Source organism: Heloderma suspectum, chromosome 6 (genome assembly GCF_057233095.1).
Source record: "Heloderma suspectum isolate Gila_16-S chromosome 6, 16-S_ref, whole genome shotgun sequence".
Classification (NCBI taxonomy): Eukaryota; Metazoa; Chordata; class Lepidosauria; order Squamata; family Helodermatidae; genus Heloderma; species Heloderma suspectum.
The window spans coordinates 106,392,895-106,402,168 of record NC_139463.1 but is presented as its reverse complement, the minus strand read 5'-3'; positions in this window follow the sequence as shown (position 1 = coordinate 106,402,168).

The window sequence follows — 9,274 nt, the reverse complement described above, 5'->3', positions numbered from 1 at the left end:
CAAAAGCAGGCTTTCTTCTCCAAAGTATCCAGCATTCCCTCCCCCTCCTCTACCACTGTCACTAATTGTAGACTGCTGGGTTATGTTCAGCCCTAATTTGGCAACTTGAGTTGCCATTCACCAAGGCTCCCTCCTCCCTCCTCCTCCTCCTCCTCTCTCCCTCCCTGATCTTTCTCAAACTGATACATTTTAGAGACAGGCTCTTTGGGCTTCAAATGGCATCAGAATAGCTCCTAATCTCCAAGGCAGACTGAGGCGCTTCGTTGGTGACCCGCTTCGCTTCAGAGTGCCTTGGTGCTGGTCTGATTTGCTTTGCATCACACTGAGGCACCCCCGAAGTGCCTCTATTCACTTCAGGATTTGGATTCAGCATTGAAGCAATGCATAGCCCTGTCCTAAATGTTATCAACCACAGATGAGAGAAAAGCCCATTAGGAGACCCAACTTCCAGAGCACAACCAAAAATGAAGATCCCAGCCTCTTCCTTGAGCACTGACAGAGGGGGAATCAGAGGTGAGGTGTTACAAGTCCTTGATCATTTTAGTTGCCAGTGAAACAATATAGAATCCAAGAATAATGATGTCAACGAGCTAGGCAATGATTCCATTGAAACATGAACAATTTTCTGGCATGACAGCAAGATGGAATTGATGCTCATCTTATCAATATCTACATCTCAGTTGATAAGAAGAGTGCTGCTGGGGCAAAAGCAATATTCCCTAACACTGTAGCCTGTCACTCTAATCCCCAGTGAGATGACTGTGATGGGTCCTGGGTTGAGGGAGAAACCCTTTGCACATGTTCAGATGCAGAAGTCCTCATTCCTTTGTTATCACTTTCTATATTCTGAGGCTGAGTGCTGGCATGGAAAAATGGGTACTGGAGCTTTTCCTTGGTGACCCTGCTCCTGTCACTGGGAGGAGCTATAGCTCAGTAATATAGGGCACTGGTGAAGTCCTGGAAACACTTCACTGCAGTAATATGTATTTCAATTGTCATCTTCCATCTCATTTCCTATAGAGCAGTTTTGAACATATGGAAGATCCAGGCTCCTGGAAATTCATGTTTGGTTGTACTGATACTTTGGAAACAGATATTTGAAGTCTAAGGGTGCTTCCAGATGAAGGGCTCCTACCACTGCCAATTACAGATGCTATCAAACTATTCCATGTTTCCTTATTTAACAGAGGGTACAAAATAGGTTGGGAAAAGCTGTGGGAAGACACGGGAGGGTTCCAAATGGAAGGCAACTTCGTCTGCATCCCCTGTAAAATTCTGTGAATGAGGCAGTATGATTGAATGACAAAAACATCCTCAGTAAGACCCCAAATGTCACAACTTGGCAAATTCCAAGGAAATACCATTAACCATTTTCGAAGTGACTGACCACCCAGGTACCTGGAAGGAGGACGGGTGGTTTAGAAATTCTTTGAATGAATAAATGAACAATGCATTGTAAACTTTTTTCTCTTCCAATCCAGCTTCACTCTTTTCTGAGAAGAATCCACTTTAATAACAGTGCTGGGGAAGAAATATTTTTGGATGACAATGGGGACCTGGCAGGTGGATATGAGCTCATAAACCTGGTCACCTTCCCCAATGAATCCTTCCAGAGAATCCAAGTTGGGAGGATGGAGCCTGAGGCTAATACACAGAATGGGTTCACTATTAATGGAAGCGCCATTGTGTGGAATCCTAAGTTTAATCAGGTGGGAATGACTCCATCCTTTATTTTTATTTTCACCATCATCATCTGTATTGTCAGCATTTTTAAAAGCACATTAGAGATACTGCTATCCAGGGTGGTTGATAATTGATCAGAATATGGTAGACATGCCCAGTTTTTATTTATTATTGCTTTAATTGATTGAATACCTGATAACTAAAACTAAGGTATTGTATAGAATATAATAAGACCAAAAATAAAAAAATAATTTCCCAATATAAACTGTCAATAATATATAAAATGAATAAATAAACCAACACAACATAAAATATGATATGAAGACTGAAAGTGAAATGACTGTCAGGTATAAAAGATGAAGCACATCGTAGGGACTAAGTGAGTGAAACTCACAGAGCAATCCTATGCTTCTTTGGAGAGTGTACCAAGGACTATTGGATAGGTTGGATCCCCCCTCCCACGGCCAAAGGAACTCTGAGGTCCTCAGCTGGAGGGATCTGACTTCGGATCCTTCCCCGTTCCTCACTCCTGACTCACTGTAGTTGCCACAGAAGGCACCACAGCATCTGTTTCTCCATGGTCACAACTGCAGAACTGCCCCCCTCATTCCCCCTCTGTGCCAGGATCTTGATGGCAGGCCTTTGGATAGAGAGAGGGATCTTAAACACATACAAAAACACAAAAAATATTTAAAAAGTCTCAGAGAACAGAAATGTCTATGCCAGCTGCTGAAGAGATAGCAATGTGGGTGCCCGGTGGACTTCCATTGGGAGAGCATTTTGGAGCTGGGGAACCATCCCCCAAAAAACACTTTCTCTTGCTGCCCCTCTCCAAGTGTCAGAATAAGGGGGCACTTGGAGAATGGGTCACTGTGGATGGTCTGAAAGTACAGGTAGGCATATATGGGCGGAGGTGTCCTGCCAGTTACCAAGGTTCCAAGTCATGGAGAGCCCTACAGGGCAAGCCCTGCACTGTGAATTGGGCCCACATGCACATTCGGAGCCAGTGCAGGCGAGAGAGGAACAGTGCAATATGATCATAATGCCTGGCAAAGTTACAATTCTCACAGCCCTATTTTGCACCAGCTGAAGTTTCCAGTCAATCTTCAAAGGCAGCCCCAAGTACAGATTGTTACAGTAATCCACACAGGAGCACATCAGGGCATAGATGATTGCAGCTAAGGTATCCAGATAGGATGGAGATCAATATACTGCATCTAGGCTAAATGCACTCCAGACATCTTGAAGAAAGTTCCTAGTAGGCCTTTTGCAATGGAGAAAAAAATAGACAGGTACACTGAGGGAGATAATCACTCAGAGAATGTAGGTGTTTAAGGTGACAATTAGGAAGAAGTCACTATCCCTAATCTCTGGCGTAGGATTTTTGAAATGCAAAATAACCCCCTTTCCCTAGTATTTTCCTATTCAGCTTCACACTGGCTGCCCTCCAGCTCTTCTCATAAACCTCTCTTTGGTTGAGTGCACGTTACCTGGGAAAAAAGTCACACTGAACTCAGAGGAGCATATAGGATTGTTCTTTCTCTACTCCCTGTGATTGTATAAACCTCTCCCCTCTCCATCATTGCTCCTGCTGTGCTAGGCTCTTGCTGGCAGGGCTTTGGACAGACAGAGCATCTTAGGCACTCAAAATTCAAAAAACATTTGGATAATCCAGAAGAAGAGAAATGTCTTAGCCTGGAGTTGAAGAGGTAACAATGTGGGTGCTTGGTGGACTTCCCTAGGAATGGCATTTTGGAGCTGGGGGACCAGCACCAAAATGCTGCTACTCGCCACTGCAGCTAAGGTATCCAGATACGATGGGGAGAAATTTACTGCAGCTGGGCTAAATGCAGTCTGGATGCCTTGAAGAAATTTTCTAGCATGGAGAAAAAAACTAGACAAGAATAACTGCTTCTTTCGTGATGCATTCCAGAGTGGTAGCATTCAAGCCCTGATAGTTTTTCCATCGCCTCTGCCCCACATTGGCCCTTTGTTCTTCCTATCCTTTCAGCTTGACTGAATTTACAGCTTAAGACCTATCTCTGTACCATTAGAAATAATGCTGGCCATGATTTGCCCCATTATTTTTCTCTTCTGCTGTTTTTGATTTTAACATTAAGAAAAGGCAGAATGAAATTATCTACAAAATACAAAATTCTACAGAACATCATATTCACTTCTGAGATGATATGAAGATATATTTAAATTAAATTAAACTATGAATAATGGGATACTGAAGCGTGGATAAAGAATGTATTAATTTTGACATGATACTTTGTCCTTCAGGAATCAATAAAAGTAGTCCACTTTGTAATCTTCATGTTGTTGCATGTATGTATAACAAATTTAGGCTTGATCAGAACATCATCCCTTAATTTCACCCAGTTTAACAATTATGCCAATTGACACACCTAGTTTATCCATTCGCTGTGCATAGACAGTTCTGAATTTTCCAATTCTTAGCAATGATCAGCTATGCTGCTGTTAATAGAGAAAAAATGGTTCATCCATTTTTTGATACACAAGAATAGAAGAGCTCTGAGAAGATTGCTTTCAAGGTTCAGCATAACTCAAATCCATCTATTCTGTGTCTATCTTTTGAAACATACCTCTGGATACTGCTTGGTCATGCTGATGTACTAAGACCTTAGTATCAAAGATGATGACAGTTGGTGCTAGTCTCAGGACCTTTGTATTTGTGACAAATATATATTTGCCCCAGAAGTCTTTGCAAGACTCTTGCAGCAACCTTCATAACTGGCTACCTTGTATTTCTCCTAGAAGGTTTTGGTCTCTGCCTTTCTCATAAGCTTATCTCTCACACAAATGTTTAATTTATCTTAAGTAACAACTGATATTTTAAAATGGAGTATCATATGAAGTCTGAATGATTCTAGCAAGGGATTCTAACAGAAGCTTTTGTTATTTCTCACTGACCTCTGGACTTGCAGACCAGGAAAAAACAAGCTAAAACCATTTCCCAACTAAGCTCAGGAAAGACAAGGTTTCCCCTTAACTCCAGGAAAAACGCATCAGATAAAAACATTGTGGAAAAGGATACTTGTTTACTGATTATTGTTCACATGTTTGGCTTGTGATGCACAAAACTGAACATAAAAAATTGTGGAAAGGACATAGAACTGCAAAACTGTTCAAGATGAAAATAGTCCAGTGCAGTAAACCTGGGTAGATGGTATCCTATTTGGGGAACATACAGAAACGTGTTCTCAGCAGAGCTGGAAAAAAAGATAGAAATAAATATATTACTTCCCCAAATCCCAGTTGGGATTTGGGAGGAAAATTATCAGTAATTGTAAAATAAATTCTGTTCTGGATAAAGGTATTACATAAGCTGTTTCTAAGGAATCATAGGAATAGGAGAGAGAGAAAAAGGAACTTCATGACAACACATAAGCCTCATTGACATCTCTGTTCCTTTTTCCTACTAGCTCAGAAATGTCATTGGGTAAAACACTTAATCTTTAGAAAGGCAATGCTCCCGAAATGATTCTTGGAAAGCTTTTTGAAATGACTTTTGATTTCAGTACTCCTGAAAGTAGACTTGAAAAAGCATTTGCAAATATGTCTTCCTTGCACTAACTTTGTATTTTGTATTCTGTGCTCTTATTTCAATTTTGAATAATGAAAAGACAGCTTCAGATTTTGAAGGAAAAGATGAAAATACATACCTGATCTCAGAGAACTTTATCTAAACAGTTTGTGATTGCATTCATTTGTATTCTTGGTGGTAGTTTGTGCTGGGGAAATGGCATGGGACATATTACGTGCCGATCCATGATCAAGGTCAATATAAATATAACTTAACACAATATCCCCAGACAAGACCAAATCTGTCCAAGTGTATACCTGTGTTGAAACTGCACATTATAGCAGAGAGTTAAAAGATCACCTTAAAGCCAAGAGTGAATATTTTAGGGATGTACGAAAATCACTTACCTCTCGGGGATTATGCTGATGGTGGGGGGGAGGCATTCCGTCCCTCCTCCCAGAATCCTCGCTGGGGGGGAGGCGCTCCGTTCCTCCCCCCCCCCGGGAATCCTGGCTGGCCGGCTGTGCTCCGCAGCGATTCTGTGGAGCTGCCGGCCAGCTCCACCAGCAGCCGGACATCTGGCCGCTGGCTAGCAGGGATGCAAATGGCAGCGGCCGTAGCTGCCGCCGTTTGCGTCCCTGCAGTCAGCTGTGATAGGCTACGTAAATGTTTATGTAGCCTATCATGGCTGATTTAAAAACAAAAACAAAAATGCGCAGACGCAAATGGCAGCGGCCATGGCTGCCGCCATTTGCGTACACGCGTGTTTTTTGTTTTTTTTTAAGTCAGCCGTAATAGGCTATGTAAACATTTACATAGCCTATCACGGTGTTTTTTTAAAATCTAGCTGTGATAGGCTACGTAAATCTTTACGTAGCCTATCACTTTTTTTTTTTTTTAACCTGGAAATGGCGGTGGCGGTAGCTGGTTGGAAGACCGGCTGCTGCCGCCGCACCGCCGCCGCACCGCCGGCACAGCCGCTGGCAGAGCCGCCGCCGCCAGGAAGATCCGCCCAAGGTAAGTCCCATCCCAGGAGGTGGCGGGGGGGTGGAGGGCTGTTCTGCCACCAATTTCAGGGGGCCGAATGCGCTGGAATTCGGACTCCGCGAGATCCGTGGCGGAACTTTCGTATATTCCTCGAATATTTACAAGAGGGTAGAAAGAAGCTGAGGCCATCTGGTGGTTGTTGTTGCTGAGATGGCTCTTTGGGTGACTCTAGCCAGGGGCTCTGGGCCCCCAGTGTCTTCAACAAAAAGCAAAGAACTAAAACAATTGAGGTTTCCTCCTTCAGAACTGCCATCTCCCCTTTGCTGAATGCCAGAGAATACCTCAGAAGCTTTATTACAGCCACTTCCAACAGACCTGTGCTTCCTTGTGGTTACTATTAGATGCTGCCCAGTTCCACCTGCGTCGAGAGCTGCCAGCCTGGACAGAGCACCTTCGTCCAGCAGGGGAAGCAAGTGTGTTGCTATGACTGCACTGAGTGCCCCCAAGGGAGGATTTCCATCTAGATGGGTAACTGAAGTGATCCAGAGTGACCTGGAAAATAATCTAGTAGGTTTAAATTCAGGTTTAACGCAAGTCCTGGCAGTTTTGTCTATAAGGAAGTATACAAATTCATTCTCTTACACAGATAACAACATGAGAGAGCACGGATGCTGAAAAAAGAGGGAGCTATGTAATGTTTTTGTTTGCAAAGTATTACATTCGAAAAAGCAACCCCTTGAGTGTATTTTGGAAATACTGAGGCCTTGCTTCTTACTTTCAGATGCAGAGCAATGTGAGATGTACCCTGAAGATCAGTATCCAAAGAAGAACCAGGACCAATGTATTCCCAAGGAAATAAGCTACCTATCCTAGAGGAGCCCTTGGGAATTGCTCTGGCATCCTTAGCTCTTCTCCTCTCCGTGATCACCGTTGCTGTGATTGGGAGCTTCAGTCTGCATTGGAACACCCCCATCATCAAAGCCAACAACTGGAACATCACCTGTAGTCTGCTCTCCTCTCTGCTGCTCTGCTTTCTCTGTTCCTTCTTATTCATTGGGTGGCCTGGGAGGGTGACCTGCCTGCTGAGGCAAACAGTGTTTGGCATCGTCTTCTCCATCTCCATTGCTTGGGTGTTGGCAAAGACCATCACTGTGGTTTTGGCCTTCATGGCCACAAAGCCTGGGAACAGGATGAGGAAATGGGTTGGGAAGAGACTGGCAGTATCAGTCATCTTTCCCTCTTCTCTGACGCAAACTGGCATCTGTGCTGTGTGGCTGGCAACTTCTCCCCCCTTCCCAGAGTTTGACATGCACTCCCAGGTTGACACCATCACAGTTCAATGCAATGAAGGCTCAGCTTTCATGTTCTACATTGTCCTGGGCTACATGGGGCTTTTGGCCACCATCAGCTTCTCAGTGGCTTTCTTTGCCAGGAAGTTGCCTGATACCTTTAATGAAGCCAAGCTGATCACTTTCAGCATGTTGGTGTTTTGCAGTGTTTGGGTGTCTTTTGTTGTAGGGATGGGGGAGAATTTCTCCCTGAAACTTCAGGGGGCTGAGCGCCAATGCATTCGGTCCTCCAAAGGTTGTTCGGGGAGAACCTCTCCGCCCCCCCGCCCCCTGCCCCCCCCGGGATGGGACTTACCTTTCACGAATGTCCCTCCCGGCGGCAGGTCCCGGCGGCGGTTTGGCAGGTCTTCGTCAGGGGCAGGGGCGGCAGCCGGTCTTTCGACCGGCTGCCGCCACCGCCATTACAAGAAAAGTTAAAAAAAAAACACGCCCCTGTGATAGGCTACGTAACGATTAACGTAGCCTATCACGGCTAGATTTGCAAAGTCAGCCGTGATAGGCTACGTTCATCGTCACATAGCCTATCATGGGTGACTTAAAAAAAAAAAAAAAGCATGTACGGCTAATGGCGGCCCCCATAGGGAGCTGCCATTCGCGTTCCTTATTTGGTCCCTGTAGTCTACGTAAAGATTTACGTAGACTACAGCGAAAATAAGGACAACGCAAATAGCGTTGCCCTTATTTTCGCCGTAGTCTATGTAAATCTTTACGTAGACTACAGGGACCAAATAAGGAACGCGAATGGCGGCTCCCTATGGGGGCCGCCATTTGCGTACGCACTTTTTTTTTTTCAAAGTCACCCGTGATAGGCTACGTGATGATTAACGTAGCCTATCATGGCTGACTTTGCAGATCTAGCTATGATAGGCTACGTTAATCATTACGTAGCCTATCACAGGGGCGGGTTGTGTTTTTTTTTTGCGGCCGGGGAGATGGGGCGCTTCTCCCCGGCCTGAATTTTGGGGGGAGCAGCGAAGCGCCTCCCCTCCACCGCAAAGCAAGCTGCGAGACCAGGTAAGTGACTTTCGTGCACCCCTAGTTCCAACCTACCTGAGCACCAAGGGGAAATTCATGGTGGCCGTAGAGGTCTTCTCCATCTTGGCCTCTAGTTCTGGCTTACTGGGTTGTATCTTTCTTCCCAAATGCTACATTATTTTGCTGAGGCCTCAGCTGAACATCAGAGAGCAATTAGTAAGGAAAAAGAATGGTTAGACTTGAGAGAGGAAGTGATGTCATTCCTAGGAATCGTAGTACATTAAAACTTTTGCCACTCTCATCTGGGAGAATGTGGTCTTTCAAACACTCTTATTCCAAACCATGTTGGGCTTTCTATATAATAAACAGGTCTTCGAATTGTGGACAGAAACAGACTGGTAGCCCATTCATCTGGTGTTCCAGGGGTCACATGCTCCTGATAAATTCTCCATTTATTTGTCTTACTGAAGTGTTTTTGGCCAGCTGAAGTTTCTGAACACGTTTCAAAGGCAGTCCACAATCGGCTGCATTCCACTCATCGAAGTGCGATTTTTCTAAGGCTCATGTCACCATAGGGAGATTTGGCATCTCCAGGAATAGGCACACTTGGCATTCTAGCTTTAGTTCTGCAAATGCACTACTGTCCAATCCTGAAACCCTGTCATCATGATTTAGGACTGAATTAGTAGTAGTAGTAGTAGTAGCAGCAGCAGCAGCAGCAGCAGCAGCA